Source organism: Ruditapes philippinarum, unplaced genomic scaffold (assembly GCF_026571515.1).
Source record: "Ruditapes philippinarum isolate M1 unplaced genomic scaffold, ASM2657151v2 ctg283_1_1_1_1, whole genome shotgun sequence".
Classification (NCBI taxonomy): Eukaryota; Metazoa; Mollusca; class Bivalvia; order Venerida; family Veneridae; genus Ruditapes; species Ruditapes philippinarum.
The window spans coordinates 303,180-319,459 of NW_026855710.1; the positions used below are offsets into that span (position 1 = coordinate 303,180).

At 31.4% G+C, this 16,280-nt stretch overlaps 1 long non-coding RNA gene across 1 annotated transcript in view; it reads left to right on the top strand.

The window, feature by feature from the left end:
- Positions 1-7,372, top strand: part of LOC132744158 (uncharacterized) — a 39,218-nt gene extending 31,846 nt beyond the window's left edge. Inside the window, exon 3 of the long non-coding RNA XR_009627661.1 lies at positions 7,013-7,372. This is a non-coding gene — a long non-coding RNA (uncharacterized LOC132744158). The remainder of the gene's footprint in view (positions 1-7,012) is intronic.
- Positions 7,373-16,280: the final 8,908 nt, after the last annotated feature.

Genomic DNA, 16,280 nt, shown 5'->3' on the forward strand with positions numbered 1-16,280 from the left:
TTAAAGACATATCTTATCATTTAACAGTTATATAAAAGAAAAACATCACATTTAGAAAGTTTTGTTTTCTCTGGCGACCTGGCAGTTTGAAATTTGACAGTTGTAGAAATGTTATAAATGTGATAAAAACGGGACATAATGAAGTTCTTAAGACTATTCTTGATATTTAAAGGTATATAAAAAGAAAAAAAAATCATTTTGAGATATTTTTTATTCTATCATTTTTGTGAAGTTGGTGGCCCCGAAAGTGGCGGCCCAGCGGCCTGAAATTTTAATGTTGTAAAAGTTTGAAAAAAATGAAAAACGACTCTTCAAGTTTAAGTTCTGATATTTTTTTCGCCATTCCAGGTCTTAAAATATTCTGCCGATGCCATTTGCCAGCGACGAGCATGCTTCAAAGGGAAGTGAGAAGCTGTTTAGTTTAGCCAATGTAGTTGTATTTACATGTATATGAGTATCAAATCAAATCGAATCCAATTTATTATATATAAACATATCACAAAAAACATAACCTATACCGACATACATTTCACATTATATTAAAGCACCCTACAGACGCATGGTAACCACTTTTAGATCATAAGTGTTTATATTATTTATATATATATTATATATATATATTTATATATATTTATTTGAACACAGCAATCATATCGCCCTATTAACCCATTGCTTCATGAGCATTTTGGTGAAAAATGGCTGTTTTCATTGAAAAAGTCTCCCGTTACAAGTTCAAATTGCTATAATACTAATAAAACTGCTTCAACACTAATCAAACTTGGCACAAATGTTGACTGGACCATTGTCCTTGCAACAACATGCTCAGGCTTAAATTTTCTGTTACCATGGCAACGAGGGGACATCTCAAAATTGCCAAAAAATCACTATTTTGCGTTGATTGTTTCCATCAAAATTGATTTTTCAAAGTGCTGCAACTTCTCAATGGATTGAGGTAGAGTCAAATGCTTTTCAGCGTTGGTTACACGTTACCTTATGATCAATCTGGGGTCATTTACAGCCTCTCACAAGTCCAAAATTTTCTTGGCGATGAGGGGGACTCCGCCCCCCTTCAAACCCCCCCAAACAGAAGGGGGCACATCCCCCTTCTGGCAACCCCCTGATGTATCTTTTTGGTTGGGGGCCCGCCAAGTAATATTTTTCATGTTTTCGAGAAAATCGCGTTTAAAGATTTGAAGTTCCATATCAAATCAGATCTTTACAACACGGCAAAGAAACTTCACATATATTTAGATAATGTTTGAATGTACATGCTCAAAAAGTTGGAAAGCTTATATATTACTAATAAGTGATAATTAATCAATTAAAGGAAATGGTTCCTTTTTGCACTAATAAATATTTTGACCGACAAATGCAAGCAGGTACCATATGATCACTTGGCCCCTTTTTGCATTGTATGATTTTTAGCTCGACTATACGAAGTATATGGAGAGCTGTCCTACTCGCCCCGGCGTCGGCGTCCGCATCCGCGTCCGCGTCCGCGTCCAGATTTTAGATTAAAGTTTTGGTGCAGTAAAATATTTTTCACTATAACTTTGTCATTTCTTAAGGTATCAACTTCAAACTTCAAATATATGTTCCTTATCATCAACCACATCTTATGTGACAAGGTTCATAACTCTAGCACCAATATTTTCAGATTTATCTCCCCTTGAACTTAGAATTTTCCTTAAAAAATACTATTTTTTACTGTTACTTCTTTATTTCTTAAGGGATCAACCTCATACTTCAAATATATGTACCTTATCATCCCCATCTTATGTGACAAGGTTCATAACTCTAGCACCAATATTTTCAGATTTATCTCCCCTTGAACTTAGAATTTTCCTCAAAAAATACTATTTCTTACTGTTTCTTCTTTATTTCTTAAGGGATCAACCTCATACTTCAAATATATTTACGTTATCATCATCCCCATCTTATGTGACAAGGTTCATAACTCTAGCACCAATATTTTTAGATTTAGCTCCCTTTGAACTTAGAATTTTCCATAAAAAATATTATTTTTTACTGTTACTTATTTATTTTTAAAGGGATCAACTTCATACTTCAAATATATTTACGTTATCACCATCCACATCTTATGTGACAAGGTTCATAACTCTAGCACCAATATTGCAAGAACTTAGATTTTTTTACTAGAAAAATGTAATTTTTTATTGTAACTTTTTTATTTTTAAAGGTATCTACCTCAAACTTCAAATACTTATTCCTTATCATCAATTACATTTTATGTGACAATGTTCATAACTCTTGAAGCAATATTTACAGATTTATCTGTCTTTGAACTTAGGATTTTCTTTAAGAAATATAATAACTTCTTTACTTTTTAAGGTATCTACTTCAAACTTCAAATATATATTTCTTATCATTACACAAATGTTGTGTGACAAGGTCCATAACTCTAGGATGACTATTTCTAGAATTATTCCCCTTGATCTTGGAATTAATGTTAACAAATGTTATTTTTTTTCTATAACTTAATACATAATTATACATAATGGATTTTTCTTTCATAGTTTTGTCCTCCTTACTGCGTCCAGTATTTTATTAGTCGAGCTTCGCTGTCTCCTGTGACAGCTCTTGTTAACATTTGCTGTCGAATATATCAAAAAAAGGTACCATATGGCAGTTGGCACCTTTTTGTCCTAACAATATTAACAAAAAGCATCACTTGGTTACAATTTTATTCTACAATGATACAAATAATAATATGAAATTCTTGTGTTTTCAGTAAATGTCTGATACAACTATCACACTGCATGTTTTGAAAGTCTTCCTAAGTGTGATCAATCTCAATGCCTATGTCAAAATCTCTTACATTGTTAGTCAAAATCAGAATCATTCTCATCCGATTCCATTGTGACATAATCCTTTTCTTTCTTTTATGTTGGTTAAGTAGCTTTATAATTATGGAACTCTTTTTGGATAATTTTCTTTGCACACAAAGTAACCATGTCATTTTTCTTTTGAATAGAAACTGGAGGTTTGGTATCATAACTTCATATATTGTTCACCATTTGTCCAGTAATACTTTAGATTCTGTATTCTGAACTTCTATTTCCATAAAATCTTCAGCATTGAAGCTCTAATTTACAAATACTGACTTTGGGCTTTCCTTTGGTACCTGTATCAATTCCACTAAATTCACTTGTAGCCAGTTTACTCTTTGTCCGTCAATGGATGTTTTGAGTCCCAGACACTGTTTTTTAATGAAGTATTTGGAATCAAAAACATGGTTATATTTCATTGACACAGCAATGTATGGCTGTGATTTTATGGCCAGTGATATAAGAGAACACAATTGAATGATACATAATTATACAGGATTTTTTTTCTTTGCCCCTTCAAGAGTCAAGTTGTCACTCCATCTGTGAGTGACCCCGATACAAGAAATTTGTGATCAATCTTAAACTTGAAACTTGTAATAATATAAAAGAAGAGACGCAGCTATGAATCAATTTCTGTTTTGTCCCCCGTATGAATCTGAAAAATATATGACTTATTTGACATAACCACACTACGATTACATAATATTTATAATTTGAATATATGGATCAATATATAACATTATATTTTTACTTTTCTGATAATGCTTCCTCCTGATGTTTGGCGTTTTCTCTAACTGTACACAAGTGCATATCAACCCGTGTCCAAAAAATATGATGCATTTGTAACTACATGTATTTAAACAAAACCGGTCAAATGAGAAAAAGATACATAAGACAGCCAAATGTAATAGTACTTAACCATGATAACACTGAAACGGTCGCTCTGCCTACTGCGCTATCAAGGCACATAAAATCTGACGTTTTTATTTGTTTGGGTCGTCAGACCAAACAAATAATGGTAGCGAAATTTCAGAGTCTAATGCTGTTAATTGCAAATGCCGAAAGTAGTCCACTTTTTTGAAGCGGTTACTTCCCGGATCGCACTAAACTGCTGACGAATTAGCTGACGATATAGATATATAGGAAACTGCTGACCAGTTAAATAAAGAAGGATTATCGGAAAATGCTGACCAGTTAGATAAAGAAGGGAAACATTGAAGGTGTGAAGTTATATAAACACGCCGTAGGGGGTAATAAAAAGATGGGAAATTACTTTTATTCTTTTAATTATATTTTTAATTTTTGCATTTATATGACTATGTTTATAAACTAAATTAATATATACATTTAAAGTACCATAATATCATACATCTTAACACGGATTTACATTACTATATCAAATATAAATCCGTGATTTTAAAAGGATATATTAAACAACTTTGTATACCTCTAAAGATATGCAAAAATTTCAATTAATGTTTTATAAAGAATTATGATGTTATGAGTTTTATCAAAATCTCTTGTTAGTGATATTTCAATAGAAAAATCTTGGAACGGAAAAAAATGTATTTTCAAAAGCAATAATTGCAATTTGAATTAACATTAAATTGGTCAGCAGCGTTTTTACTTAATTAAATGTCGACATGATTTTATAAAATATATTAAATTTGCATACATTATAAAATGAGTAACAATTTCACGGCAAAATATATTTTTCTCTATATATCTAACTGGTCAGCAGTTTCCCTATATATCTAACTGGTCAGCAGATTCTACTATATGTTTAACTGGTCAGCATTTTCTCGCCTGAATGTAAAGAGCGTTAAATTTGCTGACCATATAGAATAAGAAGAGTTTTACGGCTTAAATCAATTTGAATTAACATTAAATTGGTCAGCAGTGTTTTTACTTAATTAAATGTCGACATGATTTTATAAAATATATTAAATTTGCATACATTATAAAATGAGTAACAATTTCACGGCAAAATATATTTTTCTCTATATATCTAACTGGTCAGCAGTTTCCCTATATATCTAACTGGTCAGCAGATTCTACTATATGTTTAACTGGTCAGCATTTTCTCGCCTGAATGTAAAGAGCGTTAAATTTGCTGACCATATAGAATAAGAAGAGTTTTACGGCTTAAATCAATTTGAATTAACATTAAATTGGTCAGCAGTGTTTTTACGTAATAAAATGTCGACATGATTTTATAAAATATATTAAATTTGCATACATTATAAAATGAGTAACAATTTCACGGCAAAATATATTTTTCTCTATATATCTAACTGGTCAGCAGTTTCCCTATATATCTAACTGGTCAGCAGATTCTACTATATGTTTAACTGGTCAGCATTTTCTCGCCTGAATGTAAAGAGCGTTAAATTTGCTGACCATATAGAATAAGAAGAGTTTTACGGCTTAAATCAATTTGAATTAACATTAAATTGGTCAGCAGTGTTTTTACGTAATTAAATGTCGACATGATTTTATAAAATATATTAAATTTGCATAATGAGTAACAATTTCGTGGCAAAATATATTTTTCTCTATATATCTAACTGGTCAGCAGATTCTACAATATGGTCAGCATTTAAATAACATATTTTGGACTGTTTATTGTATTTTGTCATAGATATATCAAGAATGACACGTCGCGTGTGAAATCGATTTTAATATGACCTTGGGGCGTATCGATCTCGATAAATTATCAGTTTAATGGATATCTGTAGAAACATGTTATTTATAATGTAATAAAAGCTTATTAACTATAACAATTAGCACATTATTAATTATTGTTCAATATTACTTATACAATTATACGAACAACAAATAAGCAAACAGAAATCACTTTATTTCATATTTGCACTAAATACGACATAATAATTATATTTTGTTAAAATATACATTACATATATGTACATGTATATATTTTAACCTATGATGCATAGTTTTATACATACTTGAAACAAATTATGATTTTTCGTACATCATATTTTGACTCCATTTTTAAAATTTTAACCAATATATATAACACATAGAAGAAAATTCATTAAGGTACTTAAATAAAATATTATATCAAAAGAAATTGAGAAATATACAGTATATATCAATTGAAATTTTTATAATTAATATGTATCATTTGTAATATTGACATCTTGAAAAACATTTTATCAAGTATTTCTCGACCTCGCCTGTTATATCACCAACGGCAATTTGACACCTTCATTGTTTTCCCTTCTTTATCTAACTGGTCAGCAGTTTTCGATAATCCTTCTTTGTTTAACTGGTCAGCAGTTTCCTATATATTCTATATCGTCAGCTAATTTGTCAGCAGTTTAGTATCGCCCTTACTTCCCTTTAGGTCAGGGTATCGTATTGTAACACGGCCAGCGATTGGCTGAAAAAAAGTGCAGGGAAAACCGTATGATTCAGTTTATACATGAGGCGATTGGATGAAAGTGGGGTGTTTTTAAGTATAAAAACTAATTTAAAAAGTAACACTACAATGTTTTCTGAAGAAAATGAAATATTTCATGAGTCTCTGTGATAATTTTGACTTGGATATTTGCATTTATAAAAAGTGTATGTCAGTCCTGTGATCAGCAGAAAATTTCAATGAAATGGGGGGTAATCCTCTTTGAAGTCAATTTGCAAAAAATTTGGTCGGCTACCCCTATATAACAGGAACATTTTTATGTGTCAGGCATTTCATTCTGCTAGAAAAAATACCTCTTTAGCGTGAAAACTGAATTTTAAGGTAGGATAAGGGACCATTTCTTATAATGTAAGTCTATGGAAATATCAATGTGAGTGTCTGACCTAAAGACAGGGAAATTGGAACTGTCATAATTCACAGTAGAACTTTGTCTTCATTGATTACACCATGAAAAGCTGATATTTTGGAAGAATGGATGTATACAGTCTGTCTAGGTATGATATTTCATTATTTCAGTGCAACTGTTGGTGTTTACAGCAGATAATGTGTCAAAGGGGTCAATCTACAAGCATTGTTTACATATGAACAAGAGTATTAGTGTTACATAAGAGTTAATAATGGTTTATATTTTCTTTGAACAGTGAATTTGAGTGATAATCAATTGGTGATATGTTGATGATGAATAATGTAGACCTTGGTCATTAAAAATATTTTTCAGATTTCAAAGAAATGCTGTACATTGGCTATACACATGCCAGGTTTGAAGACTTCATGTATAACTTGACAGGACCTGATGTAAGCACATTGGCCACTTTTGATGGGTGTTGCAGGTATATCATTACAAATGCATATTGTCAGGTTCAAAACTGATATATAATAATTAAAAAAGTTTAGGGTGCTGTTTCGATTAACTTTTCGACTTTATTTAGGGGCGGAAATTTCTTCGCTCGGCACTAATTTTTACCATTTTGCTCAAATATTTAAATAGAATGTCACAAATAAATTGCTTCTTTGTCTGTTTCCTATATAAGAATGTTTTGTGTTTCATTTCCAGGCATAGATAGAAGCTATCATTTTAAGGCTTTTGTCTTAAAATTTACTTGGTTTCAGGGCATGAATATCAACACATACTTAGAAATTCAAATCCATTGAAAAATGTAGCATAATTCAGTTAGGTTGCTTCTGAATAGCCTCTTATTATGTGGTTAAGATGCAAAATAGTGATAAGAATTTATTGTTTTCTATTTGGTAATACATATTTACACACTCACAATTGTATAATGCCATAGTTTTTAGACTTTATGTCTGTTTAATGCATAATTGAATGTGCATCATAATGGCCAAGGGTAGAATTATTTTGTAGAAAAGTTTTATTGATAAGTAAAAGTTGATCTACTTTTTCACAATCATATCAGGCACAATTATAACACAGCTTTAGTGTCTGTGATGTGTCTATAAACAGAAAAAGCACTTATTCTGGTAGATAAATGTATAAAAAGGGTGTGATTATGCACAACTTCAGTGAATTACCTCCCTTTATTTATTGAGAAACTTAGATAAGTGCATAAATTCTAGTTTCTGGCTACCTAAATGAGAAAAATATACACATTACTGTCCATTCCAAGTACATTTTGGTCTGAAGAGGTGATTTACATGTTAAAACACCTGAAAGAAGGTTTCAATTGTCATATTTGACTCCAAATGAATGCAAAAATGACCAAAAAATGGGTGTAGAAGTCAAATTTTAGGCTTTTACTGTGCTGTTAAATCCAGAGGAACTTGGTTTTTCTATATATTGCATTTCTTTATATCCATGTAAGAGAGAGACAAAAAATATAAAAAGAATTTTGGCATTTTATTGACATTTAGGCTTGTATTTAAGACTATATATGCAAATATTTGGAGTAGAAAAATATAGCAGGGCAGTTTTGAAATACCTAGTTACACCCAAAATGTTGCTATGTGTGTACAAATAATGTGTAATCCATAATCAGGTCATTATACAGTAGTTATTAAGTATGTTTGCTAAGCTAAATCTTCATTCAGGAAGTCTATTGGTAATAAAATGTTGAAATTTGGGTGAAAAATCACTTATTTTGATATGGGTGGGGTGATAAAATTGCTCCCTGCTGCATCCTTTTGTTACAAAATTAGTATTTTGAAGCACTTCTGTAATGAGAACAGTGTAGTTTTGCTATCTGTGTGATTTTATGGAAGTTGTTACAAAATTGGCTTCAGAATAATGAGTTAAGTATAAAAATCACATGCTAAAATTCATCTTCAGAATATCCGGAATGCGGCATAACGGTGCTTGTTGCAAAAAAAGGGAACTTCAAAGTTTTAAATGACTTAAGAGTGGTGAAAATGCATCCACATTATTGGTAATTGTATATGCAACTTCATTTATTATTAGATTTTAGAATGCTAAACATTTAATATTCCCTTTAGGTCAGGGTATCGTATTGTAACACGGCCAGCGATTGGCTGAAAAAAAGTGCAGGGAAAACCGTATGATTCAGTTTATACATGAGGCGATTGGATGAAAGTGGGGTGTTTTTAAGTATAAAAACTAATTTAAAAAGTAACACTACAATGTTTTCTGAAGAAAATGAAATATTTCATGAGTCTCTGTGATAATTTTGACTTGGATATTTGCATTTATAAAAAGTGTATGTCAGTCCTGTGATCAGCAGAAAATTTCAATGAAATGGGGGGTAATCCTCTTTGAAGTCAATGGGGGACATTAGTGAATAACCTCCCCTGAGTACTCCCTATAAATATATAGGTCCTAAGCTATTGGATTACTCTGACTTTATCGCCTATTTCTTTGTAGCAAACTGAATTAATTAGGGCTAATTATTATCATTTGTAATATTCAGATTAAATATTGCGATAAGATGTAGAATCTGTTGACATAAATGAAACATTTTTTCTTATGGTTTACATATTTGTTGATGCATGTGGAAATAATTGATTAAAACATATCAACCTATCTTACATAAAACTCAACGATAAAAGCAAAGGATTCCAAATATTTGGACCTACTTACATTTTGGTTAACCTCGGGTTTTATCAAGGGAAGATAATCCACTACTGTCCCTCATTTGCAAAAAATTTGGTCGGCTACCCCTATATAACAGGAACATTTTTATGTGTCAGGCATTTCATTCTGCTAGAAAAATACCTCTTTAGCATGAAAACTGAATTTTAAGGTAGGATAAGGGACCATTTCTTATAATGTAAGTCTATGGAAATATCAATGTGAGTGTCTGACCTTTATATGTACACTAACGCCGAAAAATTCAGGGGAGATCACTGCGTAAAGTTGGTCAAAGACAGGCACATTAATTTTCAAGCAAAATAATTCCCGAATGGTCGAAGATTTCTAATATTGTTTAATTGTATTTTTTGATCGAAAATAAGTAAATACAAAGCGGACATTCAATCTCTGACACAGAAGTTACGACAAACCTAACAACAAGTAGTTCTCAAAACAGCTTAAAACTAGCGATTTAAAAGAAAGAAATATTTTTATTTTGTTACAAGTATCCAACAAATTACAACGCATTCAAAGTTTAAAAATAGCGTTGGCTTATAGAATTGTCAATAAATGCACAATCACAATTTACGCGGATGAATATGATTTTATCAATGAAAATACTATTTATAGCGATGCCGATTACCGAATACTACATAAACCGAGTAGTGGAATATATAGATTCTACATTCGGACTGTTTGGGCGAGAAGATTTTCGCTAAATTATTTACTTCAATTCTAAACAACAGGTTTATCCTGAACAAAATACCTCGAAATTAATAAGGATTACAAACCCGAAATGCAATGGAAGTTCTAAATTTAGAATGACTTGATGCTATTCAGACATTGATTGTATAACTTCTCCGTGGTGCAGGGGTAACGCGCTCTCTTAGTATGCGAGAGGTCTGGAGTTCAAATCCCAGTCGAGGAAACTTTTTTTTTTAATTCTTTTTTATGTGTCTTTGTTAAGGAAGTAGCCATGATATGCAAGGATAAAGTGTAGCTGTCGTAAAAAAATGAACATAAATGATATCTTGATGCAACTCTAGTTATGCAGAATTCCGTATGTATCAAACTCTGGTGCCTTGCTATGGTAGTTAGTATCTCAAAGTTTTTATAATACTTCTTTATATGCTCGAGACTGAAACATATATGAGCTGAGCATGACATATGTTATCAAATACTTTTCATTTTGTATAAATGTACTCATGCTAATTGAAAGTAAACTACAGAAGTAGCTAATGGCAATTGTTGCTTATTTTCATATACGTGTTTTTATGTATCTGAAATAATTTAAAATAAAGAAAAGGAGGAAAGAGGTTGGCTTATATAGGGAAGAGGAGGCCAGCATTTAAAAAATAATATGTTTAATGCTCTAAAGATTATGAAAACTTGACGCTGTTATTAGTCAGGGAAAAATGGTCTTGGTCAGGGAATTTTGATTTCTCTTCTTTGTGGGAACCCTGTTAAAGTCGAACTCGATAACGTTTACATTAATCGGTCATACCATTATGATTTTTTCCGCCATGAGTAATGATTGAAACACCTCCATTTTAAAATATATATATATATTTTTAATGTGAAGCCTGACCAAGACTCAAACCTGGGACCCTCGGAATACCGTACTGCGGCTCTGCTGACTAAGCTATCTGGCCGCCTACAAACTACCTCCCCTCCCCTAATTAGAGAACAATTCAATACCGTGACATAATCATTTTCGGAATAATTTGGGATTCGAACATAACACAACTTTGGGGAAATCATTTAAAGTGTCAATACTTGGTATATAATAAAAAAAAAATAACTCTATTCTGATCTCTTTTTTTTCTTCTTTTGTCTATTTATCTCCCTTTCCTCCGAGTCGAGAAACTATTTAAATTTGATACAGGCATCGCATTACACACTTGACATGTTCAGCTCCTCTTTATAATCCTTTACAAAGTAGTAGGTATTTATTTTCTTCTTGTAATATATGGAAGGAATTAAATGCAGGTACAATGAACTTTTGCTATGTCATGTTGTTACTAAAATGAATTGTAGATACGTTTTTTTTTACAGGAGAGAGTTTCATATAAGCTCCAAGCTTTCTACTCAATCCTGAATGAAATTTATATATTGTAATATTGTCTGTAAATAATGATGAAGAAATAAATATTGTTTAAACCAATTAAAACTAAGATGTACAGGCATATCTTAATGTGTGAAGGCTACTATTTCTTGATTTCGGAAACCTTATGTCTAGATGTAGGGGATAGGACATGTTCTATTTTGAAAATCTTGTCGTACCGATTTTTACATACCTCTCACAATGACAAGTAACAGATAACCAAATTATCTCCTGATAATGGGTGTAATGAATGAAATTCCAGAACAATTAGGGCTAAAAGATAAACATAGTAGTAAGATGGGGTAAAAATGATGTTGAAAAACTCTTCAGGAGACCCAAAGTTGTGTTATGTTCGAATCCCAAATTATTCCGAAAATGATTATGTCACGGTATTGAATTGTTCTCTAATTATGGGAGGGGAGGTAGTTTGTAGGCGGCCAGATAGCTTAGTCAGCAGAGCCGCAGTACGGTATTCCGAGGGTCCCAGGTTTGAGTCTTGGTCAGGCTTCACATTAAAAATATATATATATATATTTTAAAATGGAGGTGTTTCAATCATTACTCATGGCGGAAAAAGTATTTAGTGAGTAAAGTATGTAAAGGTTCAATGTAAAGGGATCCTTTTAAGGGGAAACCTCAGATGATTCTTACAGTGTAGAAAATTACCGTCTGAATGAAAGTGTTGTATAGCTTTGAAAATTGTACATCTTATCTCTAATTAGTGCTGTACAACTAAATCCTACCGTCTGGTGAGGCCTTTAGAGAGTTCAGATTATGAAGAGAAAGTCTGCAATTGTGCAATATTTTTTTGTGTTTTTGTATGGTTTTTACTTTCAAAAAAAACATTTTCATATTCTCTTATAAACCTGTGATTTATAATTTTGTGCAAATTAAAGTTAAACTTACAACGGTTTAGCAAAATTGAATGAATTTGATTCTAACAGTCAACAGATTGAATAGTATTGTCATTTTAATACTATTTAAAACTGCTACATTTAATATACAATTTCGGTTTGATTGTATATTAATTTATTTAAATATCTTCCAATCTTTATTTATCACTGTAATCACGGCTGTGCGGGTTGCCTCTAACTTAACCGGTCGGAAGCGAATGTTTGTAAAACTAAATGTTCTCAAATACCGGTAGTATTGTATGAACTAAATTCACGAGGAACTAAAATCAAGATCTTTGAAAAGAATATAAAAAAAAAAAAAAAAATAAGAAAATGAAAAATGCCTTTTCCAGGGTCTTTACACAGAGGAAGCCAACACTCAACCACCTCGCTATTACGCTGAAAATGAGTAATTATTTTGGTGATTAAAGATTTAGGCGATCAATAATATGCTTTTGTATAAGAATTATCGACACCCCTATTTGTCAATATTGATGGAGGAATAGCGAATTCGAGTTTTTTTTGTATCATCCTAGTACAGTATTCAGACAAATATTGTAAAATTTTGTGTGTACACAACACAAACATTGCAACGCCACTCTCACATTATCATAACGAATTTAGTACTGTAATCAATGAATACCCCCCTCCCCCTTCCCCCCCCCCCCACACACACACCGAGATTATCTATAATTCACCGAAAATATATAATTCAAGAACAAATAAAATAGAAAGTAATATTAATATATTCGAATAACCTGGAAACAAATGCAACTGAGAACTGTACTAATTAAGAAATAGATAAATGAATACAATAATGAACATCCAACTTGTATATTGCCTTTTTTACTATTACCGATTATGGGCTGAAATTATAAAGATTGCCTTTGTTCACCAGATCGTAGAACAGCGAATATTAACTTCAGATGCGCTTTGATTTATGAATGTATCTCAACATATCTTGTGTATTATTTAAATAATGACCATGGTGTCATTATCGTATTTCAGCAAATGCTGGTAAAATATTTAGCAAATCGGCAGAAAGGAAAGGACAGAAAGAGATAACTGTCTTTCGTATTGATATGTGTTATTTTATTTAATTAAAATAAAGTCCACACACGTATATAACTACCCAATTTCACACCAAACCTTATCTCAAATCTCCCATTAATTTGCTTTATATATAGACTTTTAAATAGACGTATTAGTAGAAATATGAATGATAAAAAAGGTAAAACAAGAAAAGCATTGATGCAAAGCATCAAAGGGCGTCCAAGCAAGAAATGCAGCAAGTGAAGATGAACTAGTACACTATGATGACAAGATATTCTTATAAACTACCAGAAATGTATACCATTTATGAATGAGCGGACGAAAGACATTGTTCATTATGAACTTTGATTGGCATGCTAGAGATTAGAATATTACTTGTTATTTCTTTATGATCGTGGTTATTAATAGCAATGGATATACATGTATGCAATCATTTATAATCCATATGTGTAACGCATGATCAACACGTACCACACATTTGTCCCTTATTATGTTATCGCTATTAGCGAAGACCCCCTTAAGGTATCTGTTCACACTTTAAGTTAGTAAAAATATGACAATGGTTATATTACCATGTTGATCATGTTGAGCATAATTGTTTATCATACAATAATTGTAATATCTATTAATTTTAATTAAAAAAAATACAAATTTTATGAATATTGTTTTCTTTTATTCTTTTTTTGTGTTTTATGTGCTATTTTAATACTGAGTTTTTACTACTCTTTTTTATTAAAATTGTAAAATAAATTTTAAGAATTCAATTGTCATATTGACCGACGATTATAAGTCAAAGCTTAACTGGAAAAAGTCAGTAAATTATTAATTATGGTTTATCTTTCAATATATAATATTGTATATTCTTAAACCATGTACATGTACATTGTATTTTTCTTTATCATTTTTTAAATTATCGATCAATTGAATAATTCATAAAATCTAATTTGTAACTTTGAATAATTCCTCGGCATCTTTACTAAACACGGATAACAAATTAAATAATTAAATAAAATGTTTCAAAGTTGATAATGTCATTTTAATACCATAAAAAATGTACCTTTTTCTCAATTATTGTACATATCACGGATTTATGTTACATATAAATCCGTGTACATATTTATTGTGTTTATCTCATATAGATAAAATGAAACATGCTATTGTTGTTTTTTTTTCTAATTGTAACGATATCAAACATCTACTCCAAAACCGGGTGAGACCGGACAATAAACGTGTGGTACTATTCGCCGGTCACTAGTAAATCCTGGTCAAAATAGACCGGGAGAGACCGGCATTTACCGATAGGAGTGATAAATAGATATATCTATAAATAGGTTTTTGGAATATTTAGGTCATCAACTGATCATTCTAGGATACATGTACAACAATAACATACCATGATAACCGACTGTGTATTACAAAATGATAAATAAAAAATCCCGAAGAGCGCAATTTATTGACGGAAAAGGTTATTTCATTTGAAAATGTTTGCATTGCGAAAATTCATTGTAACATATCGCGACATTTCATTCTTATTTAATAATCAAGCACCCTCATACCGATCGGAATTATCGGCTTTTATTATGACCGACTAAAAGGCTCGAGAAGTTGCTGTCGCCCTTTCACAAAATCTGATCTCATTCCATAAGAGCGCCGCGCTTCGGCGCGGACGCCAATCATAGATTCGCATTATTCCCAATACATATAAAGTAATAAGGGTATTGTATATAATTTTATATAATATATTAAAAAGATTTGTATTATATTTACGTATGTAAGCTTTGCTTACACGTCTCATATATTTCTGTGTTTAATGGAATATGTACTTTTACCAGTTTTATGCATTTTGATTGTGTTGTATATGTTGTACATGTAATGAGACGAAAATAAACTATTTGAATAAAAATTTGAATTGAATTAGTTTAGCTGTTCATTTTCACTAGAGGCTTAGTGTATGACAGACCTGCGGTCAAATGAAAATAATGCAAAAGGAATTCGTATTTTCAAAAAACATTTGTTATTTAATGTAATTTCATATAAATTGCCATTACTAATGTTTAAATAAATATTATAAACACTAAAAATCTAAAAGTTGTTACCAGACGTGTGTAGGGTGCTAAAATATAATGTGAATTGTATGTCGGTCAAAAGCTATACATAGGTTATGTTTTTGTGATATGTTTATATAAATAAATTTTGATTCCATTTGATTTGACACCTAATAAATGTAACTACAACTACATTGGCTAAACAGCTTCTCACTTCCCCTCGGAGCGTGCTCCGCGCTGAGGAGGCAAATGGCATCGGCAGACTATTTGAAGGCTTGTAATGGCGGCGTTCTGACTAATCCCGCGGGGAATAGCCCTATTTCAGTCAAATTCGACAGAAATCTTTAAATAATTAACAGTCGTTTTAATTTCTTTGCCAAACTTGTATTTTTTGTATATATAAAAAATCGCACGAAAAATCGGCACTCCGCAGACAAAACTTATGTGACAAGACAGACAGATTAAATTTATAAAAAAGGAAACATTAAGATTTTTCAAACTTTTCTTTGTTTTCTTTTACAAAAAGTAAAATGTCGAGCGTTGCCCCCGCCCGGCGGTGGCTCTTGTTATATACCTTATAAATATCAAGAATAGTCTTAAGAACCCCATAAAGTAACGTTTTTATCATATCATTTCTACAACATTAAATTTTCTGGCTGACAGGTCGCTAGAGATAAAAAAAAACTGTCTAAATATGCTTTTAAATGGTGAGATATGTCTTTAAAAATTAATTAAGAGTCGTTTTTATTTCTTTGCCACACTTGTATTCTTTTTTAAGTTCAGGCCGCTAGGCCGCCAACTTCACACATCTTATATTAGCCTGTGTTCCAGTCTGTCAATTTTTTATGTGC